This window comes from Schistocerca gregaria, unplaced genomic scaffold, assembly GCF_023897955.1.
Source record: "Schistocerca gregaria isolate iqSchGreg1 unplaced genomic scaffold, iqSchGreg1.2 ptg000043l, whole genome shotgun sequence".
NCBI classification, from domain to species: domain Eukaryota; kingdom Metazoa; phylum Arthropoda; class Insecta; order Orthoptera; family Acrididae; genus Schistocerca; species Schistocerca gregaria.
The window spans coordinates 9,686,377-9,706,340 of record NW_026061702.1 but is presented as its reverse complement, the minus strand read 5'-3'; positions in this window follow the sequence as shown (position 1 = coordinate 9,706,340).

Below are 19,964 nucleotides of genomic sequence, written 5' to 3'. Positions count from 1 at the left end.
CATATGAACACTTTTCACATTCTCCCGTGCAACGCGGCTGCTAGTCCTCCTTTCATGCAAAATCTTAAGGTCCTAGGTCATATCCAAGCCACCAAAGCCGGCTAAAAAGTGATTAATCCACAACTAAAACTTGATTTGTACTACTTCTTACTGGCTATTACTTCAACTTACAAGCTTCTTCTGTGTTCTAATATGGTGCTTTTAGTGTCTCCGCATTCCGCAGCACGCGACATAGCTTTGCAGACGATTAATGTAACCGTCTCAGAGAGAAAAGCGGCCAATGTGACGATCTGGCTTTAAGTCGATTCGATAACAAATGACGAAAACGGACGGATTTTTCAGGTGTTTACTACACATGAACACTTTTCACATTCTCCCGTGCAACGCGGCTGCTAGTCCTACTTTCATGCAAAATCTTAAGGTTCCACTTCATGTCCAAGCCACCAAAGCCGGCAAAAAAATGAATAATCAATAACTAAAACTTGAAATGTACTACTTCTTACTGGCTATTACTTCAACTTAGAAGCTTCTTCTGAGTACTACTATGGTGCTTTTAGTGTTTCCGCATACCGCAGCACGCGACATAGCTTTGCAGACGATAAATGTAACCGTTTCAGAGAGAAGAGCGGCCAATGTGACGATCTGGCTTTAAGTCGATTCGATAACATATGACGAAAACAGACAAATTTCTCAGGTTTTTACTACATATGAACACTTTTCACATTCTCCCATGCAACGCGGCTGCTAGTCCTCCTTTCATGCAAAATGTTAAGGTCCTAGGTCATGGCCAAGCCACCAAAGCCGGCTAAAAAGTGATTAATCGACAACTAAAACTTAAATATTACTACTTCTTACTGGCTATTACTTCAACTTAGAAGCTCCTTCTGTGTTCTACTATGGTGCTTTTAGTGTCTCCGCATACCGCACCACGCGACATAGCTTTGCAGACGATAAATGTAACTGTCTCAGAGAGAAAAGCGGCCAATGTGACGATCTGGCTTTAAGTCGATTCGATAACAAATGACGAAAACAGACAAATTTCTCAGGTTTTTACTACATATGAACACTTTCCACATTCTCCCATGCAACGCGGCTGCTAGTCCTCCTTTCATGCAAAATCTTAAGGTCCTAGGTCATGTCCAAGCCACCAAAGCCGGCTAAAAGGAGAATAATCCATAACTAAAACTTGTATTGTACTACTTCTTACTGGCTATTGCTTCAACTTAGAAGCTTCTTCTGTGTCCTACTATGGTGCTTTTAGTGTTTCCGCATACCGCAGCACGCGACATAGCTTTGCGGACGATAAATGTAACCGTCTCAGAGAGAAAAGCGGCCAATGTGACGATCTGGCTTTAAGTCGATTCGATAACAAATGACGAAAACAGACAAATTTCTCAGGTTTTTACTACATATGAACACTTTTCACATTCTCCCATGGAACGCGGCTGCTAGTCCACCTTTCATGCAAAATCGTAAGGTCTTAGGTCATGTCCAAGCCACCAAAGCCGGCTAAAAAGTGAATAATCCATAACTAAAACGTGAATTGTACTACTTCTTACTGGCTATTACTTCAACTTAGAAGCTTCTTCTGTGTTCTACTATGGTGCTTTTAGTGTCTCCGCATACCGCAGCACGCGACATAGCTTTGCAGACGATAAATGTAACCGTCTCAGAGAGAAAAGCGGCCAATGTGACGATCTGGCTTTAAGTCGATTCGATAACAAATGACGAAAACGGACGGATTTCTCAGGTTTTTACTACACATGAACACTTTTCACATTCTCCCGTGCAACGCGGCTGCTAGTCCTACTTTCATGCAAAATCTTAAGGTTCCACTTCATGTCCAAGCCACCAAAGCCGGCAAAAAAAGTGAATAATCAATAACTAAAACTTGAATTGTACTACTTCTTACTGGCTATTACTTCAACTTAGAAGCTTCTTCTGTGTTCTACTATGGTGCTTTTACTGTCTCCGCATACCGCAGCACGCGACATAGCTTTGCAGACGATAAATGTAACGGTCTCAGAGAGAAAAGCGGCCAATGTGACGATCTGGCTTTAAGTCGATTCGATAACAAATGACGAAAACAGACAAATTTCTCAGGTTTTTACTACATATGAACACTTTTCACATTCTCCCATGCAACGCGGCTGCTAGTCCACCTTTCATGCAAAATCTTAAGGTCTTAGGTCATGTCCAAGCCACCAAAGCCGGCTAAAAAGTGAATAATCCATAACTAAAACTTGTATTGTACTACTTCTTACTGGCTATTGCTTCAACTTAGAAGCTTCTTCTGTGTCCTACTATGGTGCTTTTAGTGTTTCCGCATACCGCAGCACGCGACATAGCTTTGCGGGCGATAAATGTAACCGTCTCAGAGAGAAAAGCGGCCAATGTGACGATCTGGCTTTAAGTCGATTCGATAACAAATGACGAAAACGGACGGATTCCTCAGGTTTTTACTACATATGAACACTTTTCACATCCTCCCGTGCAACGCGGCTGCTAGTCTTCCTTTCATGCAAAATCTTAAGGTCCTAGGTCATGTCCAAGCCACCAAAGCCGGCTAAAAAGTGATTAATCCACAACTAAAACTTGAATTGTACTACTTCTTACTATCCATTACTTCAAAATACAAGCTTCTTCTGTGTTCTAATATGATGCTTTTAGTGTCTCCGCATACCGCAGCACCCCACATAGCTTTGCAGACGATTAATGTAACCGTCTCAGAGGTAAAGCGGCCAATGTGACGATCTGGCTTTCAGTCGATTCAATAACAAATGACGAAAACGGACGGATTTCTCAGGTTTTTACTACATATGAACACTTTTTACATTCTCCCGTGCAACGCGGCTGCTAGTCCTCCTCTCATGCAAAATCTTAAGGTCCTAGGTCATGTCCAAGCCACCAAAGACGGCTAAAAAGTGAATAATCGATAACTAAAACTTGAATTGTACTACTTCTTACTGGCTATTACTTCAACTTAGAAGCTTTTTCTGTGTTCTACTATGGTGCTTTTAGTGTCACCGCATACCGCAGCACGCGACATAGTTTTGCAGACGATAAATGTAACCGTCTCAGACAGAAAAGCGGCCAATGTGACGATCTGGCTTTAAGTCGATTCTATAACAAATGACGAAAACGGACTGATTTCTCAGGTTTTTACTACATATGAACACTTTTCACATTCTTCCGTGCAACGCGGCTACTAGTCCTCCTTTCATGCAAAATCTTAATGTCCTATGTCATGTCCAAGCCACCAAAGCCGGCTAAAAAGTGAATAATCGACAACTAAAACTTGAATTGTACTACTTCTTACTGGCTATTACTTCAACTTAGAAGCTCCTTCTGTGTTCTACTATGGTGCTTTTAGTGTCTCCGCATACCGCAGCACGCGACATAGCTTTGCAGACGATAAATGAAACCGTCTCAGAGAGAAAAGCGGCCAATGTGACGATCTGGCTTTAAGTCGATTCGATAACAAATGACGAAAACGGACGGATTTCTCAGGTTTTTATTACATATGAAGACTTTTCACATTCTCCCGTGCAACGCGGCTGCTAGTCTTCCTTTCATGCAAAATCTTTAGGTCCTAGGTCATGTCCAAGCCACCAAAGCCGGCTAAAAAGTGATTAATCCACAACTAAAACTTGAATTGTACTACTTCTTACTGGCTATTACTTCAACTTACAAGCTTCTTCTGTGTTCTAATATGGTGCTTTTAGTGTCTCCGCATTCCGCAGCACGCGACATAGCTTTGCAGACGATTAATGTAACCGTCTCAGAGAGAAAAGCGGCCAATGTGACGATCTGGCTTTAAGTCGATTCGATAACAAATGACGAAAACGGACGGATTTTTCAGGTGTTTACTACACATGAACACTTTTCACATTCTCCCGTGCAACGCGACTGCTAGTCCTACTTTCATGCAAAATCTTAAGGTTCCACTTCATGTCCAAGCCACCAAAGCCGGCAAAAAAAGTGAATAATCAATAACTAAAACTTGAATTGTACTTCTTCTTCCTGGCTATTACTTCGACTTAGAAGCTTCTTCTGTGTTCTACTATGGTGCTTTTAGTGTCTCCGCATACCGCAGCACGCGACATAGCTTTGCAGACGATAAATGTAACCGTCTCAGCGAGAAATGCGGCCAATGTGACGATCTGGCTTTAAGTCGATTCGATAACAAATGACGAAAACGGACTGATTTCTCAGGTTTTTACTACATAAGAACACTTTTCACATTCTCCCGTGCAACGCGGCTGCTAGTCCTCCTTTCATGCAAAATCTTAATGTCCTATGTCATGTCCAAGCCACCAAAGCCGGCTAAAAAGTGAATAATCGACAACTAAAACTTGAATTGTACTACTTCCTACTGGCTATTACTTCAACTTAGAGGCTTCTTCTGTGTTCTACTATGGTGCTTTTAGTGTTTCCGCCCACTGCAGCACGCGACATAGCTTTGCAGACGATAAACGTAACCGTTTCAGAGAGAAGAGCGGCCAATGTGACGATCTGGTTTTAAGTCGATTCGATAACAAATGACGAAAACGGACGGATTTCTCAGGTTTTTACTACATATGAACACTTTTCACATTCTCCCGTGCAACGCGGCTGCTAGTCTTAATTTCATGCAAAATCTTAAGGTTCCACCTCATGTCCAAGCCACCAAAGCCGGCTAAAAAGTGAATAATCGACAGCTAAAACCTGAATTGTACTACTTCTTACTGGCTATTACTTCAACTTAGAAGCTTCTTCTGTGTTCTACTATGGTGCTTTTAGTGTTTGGGCATACCGCAGCACGCGACATAGCTTTGCAGACGATAATTAAAACCGTTTCAGAGAGAAGAACGGCCAATGTGACGATCTGGCTTTAAGTCGATTCGATAACAAATGACGAAAACGGACGGATTTCTCAGGTTTTTACTACATATAAACACTTTCCCCATTCTCCCGTGCAACGCGGCTGCTAGTCTTCCTTTCATGCAAAATCTTAAGGTTGCACCTAATGTCAAAGCCACCAAAGCCGGCTAAAAAGTGAATAACCGACAACTAAATCTTGAGTTGTACTACTTCTTACTGGCTATTACTTCAAATTAGAAGCTTCTTCTGTGTTCTACTATGGTGCTTTTAGTGTTTCGGCATACCGCAGCACGCGTCATAGCTTTGCAGACGATAAATGTAACCGTTTCAGAGAGAAGAGCGGCCAATGTGACGATCTGGCTTTAAGTCGATTCGATAAAAAATGACGAAAACGGACGGATTTCTTAGGTTTTTACTACATATGAACACTTTTCACATTCTCCCATGCAACGCGGCTGCTAGTCCTCCTTTCATGCAAAATCTTAAGGTCCTAGGTCATGTCCAAGCCACCAAAGCCGGCTAAAAAGTGAATAATCGACAACTGAAACTTGAATTATACTACATCCTACTGGCTATAACTTCAACTTAGAAGCTTCTTCTATGTCCTACTATGGTGCTTTTAGTGTTTCCGCATACCGCAGCACTCGACATAGCTTTGCAGGCGATAAATGTAACCGTCTCAGAGAGAAAAGCGGTCAATGTGACGATCTGGCTTTAAGTCGATTCGATAACAAATGACGAATACGGACGGATTTCTCAGGTGTTTACTACATATGAACACTTTTCACATTCTCCCTTGCAACGCGGCTGCTAGTCCTACTTTCATGCAAAATCTTAAGGTTCCACTTCATGTCCAAGCCACCAAACCCGGCTAAAAAGGGAATAATCAATAACTAAAACTTGAATTTTACTACTTCTTACTGGCTATTACTTCAACTTAGAAGCTTCTTCTGTGTTCTACTATGGTGCTTTTAGTGTTTCGGCATACCGCAGCACGCGACATAGCTTTGTAGACGATAAATGTAACCGTTTCAGAGAGAAGAGCGACCAATGTGACGATCTGGCTTTAAGTCGATTCGATAAAAATGTCGAAAACGGACGGATTTCTCAGGTTTTTACTACATATGAACACTTTTCAAATTCTCGCGTGCAACGCGGCTGCTAGTCCTCCTTTCATGCAAAATCTTAAGGTTCCACCTAATGTCAAAGCCACCAAAGCCGGCTAAAAAGTGAATAACCGACAACTAAAACTTGAGTTGTACTACTTCTTACTGGCTATTACTTCAAATTAGAAGCTTCTTCTGTGTTCTACTATGGTGCTTTTAGTGTTTCGGCATACCGCAGCACGCGTCATAGCTTTGCAGACGATAAATGTAACCGTTTCAGAGAGAAGAGCGGCCAATGTGACGATCTGGCTTTAAGTCGATTCGATAAAAAATGACGAAAACGGACGGATTTCTTAGGTTTTTACTACATATGAACACTTTTCACATTCTCCCATGCAACGCGGCTGCTAGTCCTCCTTTCATGCAAAATGTTATGGTCCTAGGTCATGTCCAAGCCACCAAAGCCGGCTAAAAAGTGAATAATCGACAACTAAAACTTGAATTGTACTACTTCCTACTGGCTATTACTTCAACATAGAAGCTTCTTCTGTGTTCTACTATGGTGCTTTTAGTGTTTCCGCATACCGCAGCACGCGGCATAGCTTTGCAGACGATAAATGTAACCGTCTCAGAGAGAAAAGCGGCCAATGTGACGATCTGGCTTTAAGTCGATTCGATAACAAATGACGATAACGGACGGATTTCTCAGGTTTTTACTACATATGAACACTTTTCACATTCTCCCGTGCAACGCGGCTGCTAGTCCTCCTTTCATGCAAAACCTTAATGTCCTATGTCATGTCCAAGCCACCAAAGCCGGCTAAAAAGTGAATAATCGACAACTAACACTTGAATTGTACTACTTCCTACTGGCTATTACTTCAACATAGAAGCTTCTTCTGTGTTCTACTATGGTGCTTTTAGTGTTTCCGCATACCGCAGCACGCGACATAGCTTTGCAGACGATAAATGTAACCGTTTCAGAGAGAAGAGCGGCCTATGTCACGATCTGGCTTTAAGTCGATTCAATTACAACGGACGAAAACTAACGGATTTCTCAGATTTTTACTGCATATGAACACTTTTCACATTCTCCCGTGCAACGCCGCTGCTAGTCCTCTTTTCATGCAAAATCTTAAGGTCCTAGGTCATGTCCAAGCCACCAAAGCCGGCAAAAAGTGATTAATCCACAACTAAATCTTGAATTGTACTACTGCTAACTGGCTATTGCTTCCACTTAGAAGCTTCTTCTGTGTTCTACTATGGTGCTTTTAGTGTCTCCGCATACCGCAGCACGCGACATAGCTTTGCAGACGATAAATGTAACCGTCTCAGACAGAAAAGCGGCCAATGTGACGATCTGGCTTTAAGTCGATTCGATAACAAACGACGAAAACGGACGGATTTCTCAGGTTTTTACTACATATGAACACTTTTCACATTCTCCCGTGCAACGCGGCTCCTAGTCCTCCTTTCATGCAAAATCTTAAGGTCCTAGTTCATGTCATAGCCACCAAAGCCGGCTAAAAAGTGAACAATCGACAACTAAAACTTGAATTGTACTACTTCTTACAGGCTATTACTTCAACTTAGAAGCTTCTTCTGTGTTCTACTATGGTGCTTTTAGTGTTTCGGCATACCGCAGCACGCGACATAGCTTTGCAGACGATAAATGTAACCGTCTCCGACGGAAAAGCGGCCAATGTGACGATCTGGCTTTAAGTCGATTCGATAACAAATGACGAAAACGGACGGATTTCTCAGGTTTTTACTACATATGAACACTTTTCACATTCTCCCGTGCAACGCGTCTGCTAGTCCTCCTTTCATGCAAAATCTTAAGGTCCTAGGTCATATCCATGCCACCAAAGACGGCTAAAAAGTGAATAATCGATTACTAAAACCTGAATTGTACTTCTTCTTACTGGCTATTACTTCGACTTAGAGGCTTCTTCTGTGTTCTACTATGGTGCTTTTAGTGTCTCCGCATACCGCAGCACGCGACATAGCTTTGCAGACGATGAATGTAACCGTTTCAGAGAGAAGAGCGGCCTATGTCACGATCTGGCTTTAAGTCGATTCAATTACAACGGACGAAAACTAACGGATTTCTCAGATTTTTACTGCATATGAACACTTTTCACATTCTCCCGTGCAACGCCGCTGCTAGTCCTCTTTTCATGCAAAATCTTAAGGTCCTAGGTCATGTCCAAGCCACCAAAGCCGGCAAAAAGTGATTAATCCACAACTAAATCTTGAAATGTACTACTGCTAACTGGCTATTGCTTCCACTTAGAAGCTTCTTCTGTGTTCTACTATGGTGCTTTTAGTGTCTCCGCATACCGCAGCACGCGACATAGCTTTGCAGACGATAAATGTAACCGTCTCAGACAGAAAAGCGGCCAATGTGACGATCTGGCTTTAAGTCGATTCGATAACAAACGACGAAAACGGACGGATTTCTCAGGTTTTTACTACATATGAACACTTTTCACATTCTCCCGTGCAACGCGGCTCCTAGTCCTCCTTTCATGCAAAATCTTAAGGTCCTAGTTCATGTCATAGCCACCAAAGCCGGCTAAAAAGTGAACAATCGACAACTAAAACTTGAATTGTACTACTTCTTACAGGCTATTACTTCAACTTAGAAGCTTCTTCTGTGTTCTACTATGGTGCTTTTAGTGTTTCGGCATACCGCAGCACGCGACATAGCTTTGCAGACGATAAATGTAACCGTCTCCGACGGAAAAGCGGCCAATGTGACGATCTGGCTTTAAGTCGATTCGATAACAAATGACGAAAACGGACGGATTTCTCAGGTTTTTACTACATATGAACACTTTTCACATTCTCCCGTGCAACGCGGCTGCTAGTCCTCCTTTCATGCAAAATCTTAAGGTCCTAGGTCATATCCAAGCCACCAAAGACGGCTAAAAAGTGAATAATCGATTACTAAAACCTGAATTGTACTTCTTCTTACTGGCTATTACTTCGACTTAGAAGCTTCTTCTGTGTTCTACTATGGTGCTTTTAGTGTCTCCGCATACCGCAGCACGCGACATAGCTTTGCAGACGATAAATGTAACCGGCTCAGAGAGAAAAGCGGCCAATGTGACGATCTGGCTTTAAGTCGATTCGATAAAAAATGACGAAAACGGACTGATTTCTCAGGTTTTTACTACATATGAACACTTTTCACATTCTCCCGTGCAACGCGGCTGCTAGTCCTCCTTTCATGCAAAACCTTAATGTCCTATGTCATGTCCAAGCCACCAAAGCCGGCTAAAAAGTGAATAATCGACAACTAACACTTGAATTGTACTACTTCTTACTGGCTATTACTTCAACTTAGAAGCTCCTTCTGTGTTCTACTATGGTGCTTTTAGTGTCTCCACATACCGCAGCACGCGACATTCCTTTGCAGACGATAAATGTAACCGTCTGAGAGAGAAAAGCGAGCAATGTGACGATCTGGCTTTAAGTCGATTCGATAAAAAATGACGAAAACGGACGGATTTCTTAGGTTTTTACTACATATGAACACTTTTCACATTCTCCCATGCAACGCGGCTGCTAGTCCTCCTTTCATGCAAAATCTTAATTTCCTAGGTCATGTCCAAGCCACCAAAGCCGGCTAAAAAGTGAATAATCGACAACTAAAACTTGAATTGTACTACTTCTTACTGCCTATTACTTCAACTTAGAAGCTCCTTCTGTGTTCTACTATGGTGCTTTTAGTGTCTCCACATACCGCAGCACGCGACATTCCTTTGCAGACGATAAATGTAACCGTCTGAGAGAGAAAAGCGAGCAATGTGACGATCTGGCTTTAAGTCGATTCGATAAAAAATGACGAAAACGGACGGATTTCTTAGGTTTTTACTACATATGAACACTTTTCACATTCTCCCATGCAACGCGGCTGCTAGTCCTCCTTTCATGCAAAATCTTAATTTCCTAGGTCATGTCCAAGCCACCAAAGCCGGCTAAAAAGTGAATAATCGACAACTAAAACTTGAATTGTACTACTTCTTACTGGCTATTACTTCAACTTAGAGGCTTCTTCTGTGTTCTACTATGGTGCTTTTAGTGTTTCCGCCTACTGCAGCACGCGACATAGCTTTGCAGACGATAAACGTAACCATTTCAGAGAGAAGAGCGGCCAATGTGACGATCTGGTTTTAAGTCGATTCGATAACAAATGACGAAAACGGACGGATTTCTCAGGTTTTTACTACATATGAACACTTTTCACATTCTCCCGTGCAACGCGGCTGCTAGTCTTCCTTTCATGCAAAATCTTAAGGTTCCACCTAATGTCAAAGCCACAAAAGCCGGCTAAAAAGTGAATAACCGACAACTAAAACTTGAGTTGTACTACTTCTTACTGGCTATTACTTCAAATTAGAAGCTTCTTCTTTGTTCTACTATGGTGCTTTTAGTGTTTCGGCATACCGCAGCACGCGTCATAGCTTTGCAGACGATAAATGTAACCGTTTCAGAGAGAAGAGCGGCCAATGTGACGATCTGACTTTAAGTCGATTCGATAAAAAATGACGAAAACGGACGGATTTCTTAGGTTTTTACTACATATGAACACTTTTCACATTCTCCCATGCAACGCGGCTGCTAGTCCTCCTTTCATGCAAAATGTTATGGTCCTAGGTCATGTCCAAGCCACCAAAGCCGGCTAAAAAGTGAATAATCGACAACTAAAACTTGAATTGTACTACTTCCTACTGGCTATTACTTCAACATAGAAGCTTCTTCTGTGTTCTACTATGGTGCTTTTAGTGTTTCCGCATACCGCAGCACGCGACATAGCTTTGCAGACGATAAATGTAACCGTTTCAGAGAGAAGGGCGGCCTATGTGACGATCTGGCTTTAAGTCGATTCAATTACAACGGACGAAAACTAACGGATTTCTCAGATTTTTACTGCATATGAACACTTTTCACATTCTCCCGTGCAACGCCGCTGCTAGTCCTCTTTTCATGCAAAATCTTAAGGTCCTAGGTCATGTCCAAGCCACCAAAGCCGGCTAAAAAGTGATTAATCCACAACTAAATCTTGAATTGCACTACTGCTAACTGGCTATTGCTTCCACTTAGAAGCTTCTTCTGTGTTCTACTATGGTGCTTTTAGTGTCTCCGCATACCGCAGCACGCGACATAGCTTTGCAGACGATAAATGTAACCGTCTCAGAGAGAAAAGCGGCCAATGTGACGATCTGGCTTTAAGTCGAATCGATAACAAATGACGAAAACGGACGGATTTCTCAGGTTTTTACTGCATATGAACACTTTTCACATTCTCCCGTGCAACGCAGCTGCTAATCCTCCTTTCATGCAAAATCTTAAGGTTCCACCTCTTGTCCAAGCCTCCAAAGCCGGCTAAAAAGTGAATAATCGATAACAAAATCTTGAATTGTACTACTTCTTACTGGCTATTGCTTCAACTTTGAAGCTTCTTCTGTGTTCTACTATGGTGCTTTTAGTGTTTCCGCATACCGCAGCACGCGACATAGCTTTGCAGACGATAAATGTAACCGTCTCAGAGAGAAAAGCGGCCAATGTGACGATCTGGCTTTAAGTCGATTCGATAACAAATGACGAAAACGGACGGATTTCTCAGGTTTTTACTACATATGAACACTTTTCACATTCTCCCGTGCAACGCGGCTCCTAGTCCTCCTTTCATGCAAAATCGTAAGGTCCTAGTTCATTTCATAGCCACCAAAGCCGGCTAAAAAGTGAACAATCGACAACTAAAACTTGAATTGTACTACTTCTTACAGGCTATTACTTCAACTTAGAAGCTTCTTCTGTGTTCTACTATGGTGCTTTTAGTGTTTCCACATACCGCAGCACGCGACATAGCTTTGCAGACGATAAATGTAACCGTCTCAGAGAGAAGAGCGGCCAATGTGACGATCTGGCTTTAAATCGATTCGATAACAAATGACGAAAACGGACGGATTTCTCAGGTTTTTACTACATATGAACACTTTTCACATTCTCCCGTGCAACGCGGCTGCTAGTCCTCCTTTCATGCAAAATCTTAAGGTCCTAGGTCATGTCCAAGCCACCAAAGACGGCTAAAAAGTGAATAATCGATTACTAAAACCTGAATTGTACTTCTTCTTACTGGCTATTACTTCGACTTAGAAGCTTCTTCTGTGTTCTACTATGGTGCTTTTAGTGTCTCCGCATACCGCAGCACGCAACATAGCTTTGCAGACGATAAATGTAACCGTCTCAGAGAGAAAAGCGGCCAATGTGACGATCTGGCTTTAAGTCGATTCGATAACAAATGAAGAAAACGGACTGATTTCTCAGGTTTTTACTACATATGAACACTTTTCACATTCTCCCGTGCAACGCGGCTGCTAGTCCTCCTTTCATGCAAAACCTTAATGTCCTATGTCATGTCCAAGCCACCAAAGCCGGCTAAAAAGTGAATAATCGACAACTAACACTTGAATTGTACTACTTCTTACTGGCTATTACTTCAACTTAGAAGCTCCTTCTGTGTTCTACTATGGTGCTTTTAGTGTCTCCACATACCGCAGCACGCGACATTCCTTTGCGGACGATAAATGTAACCGTCTGAGAGAGAAAAGCGAGCAATGTGACGATCTGGCTTTAAGTCGATTCGATAAAAAATGACGAAAACGGACGGATTTCTTAGGTTTTTACTACATATGAACACTTTTCACATTCTCCCATGCAACGCGGCTACTAGTCCTCCTTTCATGCAAAATCTTAATTTCCTAGGTCATGTCCAAGCCACCAAAGCCGGCTAAAAAGTGAATAATCGACAACTAAAACTTGAATTGTACTACTTCTTACTGGCTATTACTTCAACTTAGAGGCTTCTTCTGTGTTGTACTATGGTGCTTTTAGTGTTTCCGCCTACTGCAGCACGCGACATAGCTTTGCAGACGATAAACGTAACCATTTCAGAGAGAAGAGCGGCCAATGTGACGATCTGGTTTTAAGTCGATTCGATAACAAATGACGAAAACGGACGGATTTCTCAGGTTTTTACTACATATGAACACTTTTCACATTCTCCCGTGCAAGGCGGCTGCTAGTCTTCCTTTCATGCAAAATCTTAAGGTTCCACCTCATGTCCAAGCCACCAAAGCCGGCTAAAAAGTGAATAATCGACAGCTAAAACTTGAATTGTACTACTTCTTACTGGCTATTACTTCAACTTAGAAGCTTCTTCTGTGTTCTACTATGCTGCTTTTAGTGTTTCGGCATACCGCAGCACGCGACATAGCTTTGCAGACGATAAATAAAACCGTTTCAGAGAGAAGAACGGCTAATTTTACGATCTGGCTTTAAGTCGATTCGATAACAAATGACGAAAACGGACGGATTTCTCAGGTTTTTACTACATATGAACACTTTTCACATTCTCCCGTGCAACGCGGCTGCTAGTCTTCCTTTCATGCAAAATCTTAAGGTTCCACCTAATGTCAAAGCCACCAAAGCCGGCTAAAAAGTGAATAACCGACAACTAAAACTTGAGTTGTAATACTTCTTACTGGCTATTACTTCAAATTAGAAGCTTCTTCTGTGTTCTACTATGGTGCTTTTAGTGTTTCGGCATACCGCAGCACGCGTCATAGCTTTGCAGACGATAAATGTAACCGTTTCAGAGAGAAGAGCGGCCAATGTGGCGATCTGGCTTTAAGTCGATTCGATAAAAAATGACGAAAACGGACGGATTTCTTAGGTTTTTACTACATATGAACACTTTTCACATTCTCCCATGCAACGCGGCTGTTAGTCCTCCTTTCATGCAAAATCTTAAGGTCCTAGGTCATGTCCAAGCCACCAAAGCCGGCTAAAAAGTGAATAATCGACAACTAAAACTTGAATTGTATTACATCCTACTGGCTATAACTTAAACTTAGAAGCTTCTTCTGTGTCCTACTATGGTGCTTTTAGTGTTTCCGCATACCGCAGCACGCGACATAGCCTTGCAGGCGATAAATGTAACAGTTTCAGAGAGAAGAGCGACCAATGTGACGATCTGGCTTTAAGTCGATTCGATAAAAAATGTCGAAAACGGACGGATTTCTCAGGTTTTTACTACATATGAACACTTTTCACATTCTCGCGTGCAACGCGGCTGCTAGTCCTCCTTTCATGCAAAATCTTAAGGTTCCACCTAATGTCAAAGCCACCAAAGCCGGCTAAAAAGTGAATAACCGACAACTAAAACTTGAGTTGTACCACTTCTTACTGGCTATTACTTCAAATTAGAAGCTTCTTCTGTGTTCTACTATGGTGCTTTTAGTGTTTCGGCATACCGCAGCACGCGTCATAGCTCTGCAGACGATAAATGTAACCGTTTCAGAGAGAAGAGCGGCCAATGTGACGATCTGGCTTTAAGTCGATTCGATAAAAAATGACGAAAACGGACGGATTTCTTAGGTTTTTACTACATATGAACACTTTTCACATTCTCCCATGCAACGCGGCTGCTAGTCCTCCTTTCATGCAAAATCTTAATTTCCTAGCTCATGTCCAAGCCACCAAAGCCGGCTAAAAAGTGAATAATCGACAACTAAAACTTGAATTGTACTACTTCTTACTGGCTATTACTTCAACTTAGAGGCTTCTTCTGTGTTGTACTATGGTGCTTTTAGTGTTTCCGCCTACTGCAGCACGCGACATAGCTTTGCAGACGATAAACGTAACCATTTCAGAGAGAAGAGCGGCCAATGTGACGATCTGGTTTTAAGTCGATTCGATAACAAATGACGAAAACGGACGGATTTCTCAGGTTTTTACTACATATGAACACTTTTCACATTCTCCCGTGCAAGGCGGCTGCTAGTCTTCCTTTCATGCAAAATCTTAAGGTTCCACCTCATGTCCAAGCCACCAAAGCCGGCTAAAAAGTGAATAATCGACAGCTAAAACTTGAATTGTACTACTTCTTACTGGCTATTACTTCAACTTAGAAGCTTCTTCTGTGTTCTACTATGGTGCTTTTAGTGTTTCGGCATACCGCAGCACGCGACATAGCTTTGCAGACGATAAATAAAACCGTTTCAGAGAGAAGAACGGCTAATTTTACGATCTGGCTTTAACTCGATTCGATAACAAATGACGAAAACGGACGGATTTCTCAGGTTTTTACTACATATGAACACTTTTCACATTCTCCCGTGCAACGCGGCTGCTAGTCTTCCTTTCATGCAAAATCTTAAGGTTCCACCTAATGTCAAAGCCACCAAAGCCGGCTAAAAAGTGAATAACCGACAACTAAAACTTGAGTTGTAATACTTCTTACTGGCTATTACTTCAAATTAGAAGCTTCTTCTGTGTTCTACTATGGTGCTTTTAGTGTTTCGGCATACCGCAGCACGCGTCATAGCTTTGCAGACGATAAATGTAACCGTTTCAGAGAGAAGAGCGGCCAATGTGGCGATCTGGCTTTAAGTCGATTCGATAAAAAATGACGAAAACGGACGGATTTCTTAGGTTTTTACTACATATGAACACTTTTCACATTCTCCCATGCAACGCGGCTGTTAGTCCTCCTTTCATGCAAAATCTTAAGGTCCTAGGTCATGTCCAAGCCACCAAAGCCGGCTAAAAAGTGAATAATCGACAACTAAAACTTGAATTGTATTACATCCTACTGGCTATAACTTAAACTTAGAAGCTTCTTCTGTGTCCTACTATGGTGCTTTTAGTGTTTCCGCATACCGCAGCACGCGACATAGCCTTGCAGGCGATAAATGTAACAGTTTCAGAGAGAAGAGCGACCAATGTGACGATCTGGCTTTAAGTCGATTCGAAAAAAAATGTCGAAAACGGACGGATTTCTCAGGTTTTTACTACATATGAACACTTTTCACATTCTCGCGTGCAACGCGGCTGCTAGTCCTCCTTTCATGCAAAATCTTAAGGTTCCACCTAATGTCAAAGCCACCAAAGCCGGCTAAAAAGTGAATAACCGACAACTAAAACTTGAGTTGTACCACTTCTTACTGGCTATTACTTCAAATTAGAAGCTTCTTCTGTGTTCTACTATGGTGCTTTTAGTGTTTCGGCATACCGCAGCACGCGTCATAGCTCTGCAGACGATAAATGTAACCGTTTCAGAGAGAAGAGCGGCCAATGTGACGATCTGGCTTTAAGTCGATTCGATAAAAAATGACGAAAACGGACGGATTTCTTAGGTTTTTACTACATATGAACACTTTTCACATTCTCCCATGCAACGCGGCTGCTAGTCCTCCTTTCATGCAAAACCTTAATGTCCTATGTCATGTCCAAGCCACCAAAGCCGGCTAAAAAGTGAATAATCGAAAACTAAAACTTGAATTGTACTACTTCCTACTGGCTATTACTTCAACATAGAAGCTTCTTCTGTGTTCTACTATGGTGCTATTAGTGTTTCGGCATACCGCAGCACGCGACATAGCTTTGCAGACGATAAATGTAACCGTTTCAGAGAGAAGAGCGGCCTATGTGACGATCTGGCTTTAAATCGATTCGGTAACAAATGACGAAAACGGACGGATTTCTCAGGTTTTTACTACATATGAACACATTTCACATTCTCCCGTGCAACGCGGCTGCAAGTACTACTTTCATGCAAAATCTTAAGGTCCTAGGTCATGTCCAAGCCACCAAAGACGGCTAAAAGGAGAATAATCGATAACAAACTCTTGAATTGTACTACTTCTTACTGGCTATTGCTTCAACTTAGAAGCTTCTTCTGTGTTCTACTATGGTGCTTTTAGTGTTTCCGCATACCGCAGCACGCGACATAGCTTTACAGACGATAAATGTAACCGTCTCAGAGAGAAAAGCGGCCAATGTGACGATCTGGCTTTAAGTCGATTCGATAACAAATGACGAAAACGGACGGATTTCTCAGGTTTTTACTACATATGAACACTTTTCACATTCTCCCGTGCAACGCGGCTGCTAGTCCTCCTTTCATGCGAAATCTTAAGGTCCTAGGTCATGTCCAAGCCACCAATGCCGGCTAAAAAGTGAATAATCGACAACTAAAACTTGAATTGTACTACTTCTTACTGGCTATTACTTCAACTTTGAAGCTTCTTCTGTGTTCTACTATGGTGCTTTTAGTGTTTCCGCATACCGCAGCACGCGACATAGCTTTGCAGACAATAAATGTAACCGTTGCAGAGAGAAGAGCGGCCAGTGTGACGATCTGGCTCTAAATCGATTCGATAACAAATGACGAAAACGGACGGATTTCTCAGGTTTTTACTACATATGAACACTTTTCACATTCCCCCGTGCAACGCGGCTGCTAGTCTTCCTTTCATGCAAAATCTTAAGGTCCTAGGTCATGTCCAAGCCACCAAAGCCGGCTAAAAAGTGATTAATCGACAACTAAAACTTCAATTGTACTACTTCTTACAGGCTATTACTTCAGCTTAGAAGCTTCTTCTGTGTTCTAGTATGGTGCTTTTAGTGTCTCCGCATACCGCAGCACGCGACATAGCTTTGCAGACGATAAATGTAACCGTCTCAGAGAGAAAAGCGGCCAATGTGACGATCTGGCTTTAAGTCGATTCGATAACAAATGACGAAAACGGACGGATGTCTCAGGTTTTTACTACGTATGAACACTTTTCACATTCTCCCGTGCAACGCGGCTGCTAGTCCTACTTTCATGCAAAATCGTAAGGTTCCACCTCATGTCCAAGCCACCCAAGCCGGCTAAAAAGTGAATAATCAATAACTAAAACTTGAATTGTACTACTTCTTACTGGTTATTACTTCAACTTAGAAGCTTCTTCTGTGTTCTACTATGGTGCTTTTAGAGTCTCCGCATACCGCAGCACGTGACATAGCTTTGCAGACGATAAATGTAACTGTTTCAGAGAGAAAAGCGGCCAATGTGACGACCTGGCTTTAAGTCGATTCGATAACAAATGACGAAAAGGGACGGATTTCTCAGGGTTTTACTACATATGAACACTTTTCACATTCTCCCGTGCAACGCCGCTACTAGTCCTCCTTTCATGCAAAATCTTAAGGTCCTAGGTCATGTCCAAGCCACCAAAGCCGGCTAAAAAAAGAATTATCGATAACTAAAACTTGAATTGTACTACTTCTTACTGGCTATTACTTCAACTTAGAAGCTTCTTCTGTGTTCTACTATGGTGCTTTTAGAGTCTCCGGATACCGCAGCACGTGACATAGCTTTGCAGACGATAAATGTAACTGTTTCAGAGAGAAAAGCGGCCAATGTGACGATCTGGCTTTAAGTCGATTCGATAACAAATGACGAAAATGGACGGATTTCTCAGGTTTATACTACATATGAACACATTTCACATTCTCCCATGCAACGCGGCTGCTAGTACTCCTTTCATGCAAAATCTTAAGGTCCTTGGTCATGTCCAAGCCACCAAAGCCGGCTAAAAGGTGAATAATCGATAACTAAATTTTGAATTGTACTACTTCTTACTGGCTATTGCTTCAACTTAGAAGCTTCTTCTGTGTTCTACTATGGTGCTTTTAGTGTTTCCGCATACCGCAGCACGCGACATAGCTTTGCAGACGATAAATGTAACCGTCTCAGAGAGAAAAGCGGCCAATGTGACGATCTGGCTTTAAGTCGATTCGATAACAAATGACGAAAACGGACGGATTTCTCAGGTTTTTACTACATATGAACACTTCTCACATTCTCCCGTGCAACGCCGCTCCTAGTCCTCCTTTCATGCAAAATCTTAAGGTCCTAGGTCATGTCAAGCCACCAAAGCCGGCTAAAAAGTGAATAATCGACAACTAAAACTTGAATAGTACTACTTCTTACTGGCTATTACTTCAACTTAGAAACTTCTTCTGTGTTGTACTATGGTGCTTTTAGTGTCTCCGCATACCGCAGTTCGCGACATAGCTTTGCAGACGATTAATGTAACCGTCTCAGAGAGATAGGCGGCCAATATGACGATCTGGCCTTAAGTCGAGCGATAACAAATGACGAAAAGGGACGGATTTCTCAGGGTTTTACTACATATGAACACTTTTCACATTCTCCCGTGCAACGCCGCTGCTGGTCCTCTTTTCATACAAAATCTTAAGGTCCTAGGTCATGTCCAAGCCACCAAAGCCGGCTAAAAAAAGAATAATCGATAACTAAAACTTGAATTGTACTACTTCTTACTGGCTATTACTTCAACTTAGAAGCTTCTTCTGTGTTCTACTATGGTGCTTTTAGAGTCTCCGCATACCGCAGCACGTGACATAGCCTTGCAGACGATAAATGTAACTGTTTCAGAGAGAAAAGCGGCCAATGTGACAATCTGGCTTTAAGTCGATTCGATAACAAATGACGAAAATGGACGGATTTCTCAGGTTTTTACTACATATGAACGCATTTCACATTCTCCCATGCAACGCGGCTGCTAGTCCTCCTTTCATGCAAAATCTTAAGGTCCTAGGTCATGTCCTAGCCACCAAAGCCGGCTAAAAGGTGAATAATCGATAACTAAATTTTGAATTGTACTACTTCTTACTGGCTATTGCTTCAACTTAGAAGCTTCTTCTGTGTTCTACTATGGTGCTTTTAGTGTTTCCGCATACCGCAGCACGCGACATAGCTTTGCAGACGATAAATGTAACCGTCTCAGAGAGAAAAGCGGCCAATGTGACGATCTGGCTTTAAGTCGATTCGATAACAAATGACGAAAACGGACGGTTTTCTCAGGTTTTTACTACATATGAACACTTCTCACATTCTCCCGTGCAACGCGGCTCCAAGTCCTCCTTTCATGCAAAATCTTAAGGTCCTAGGTCATGTCCAAGCCACCAAAGCCGGCTAGAAAGTGAATAATCGACAACTAAAACTTGAATTGTACTACTTCTTACTGGCTATTACTTCAACTTAGAAGCCTCTTCTGCGTTCTACTATGGTGCTTTTAGTGTGTCCGCACACCGCAGCACGCGACATATCTTTCCAGAAGATAAATGTAA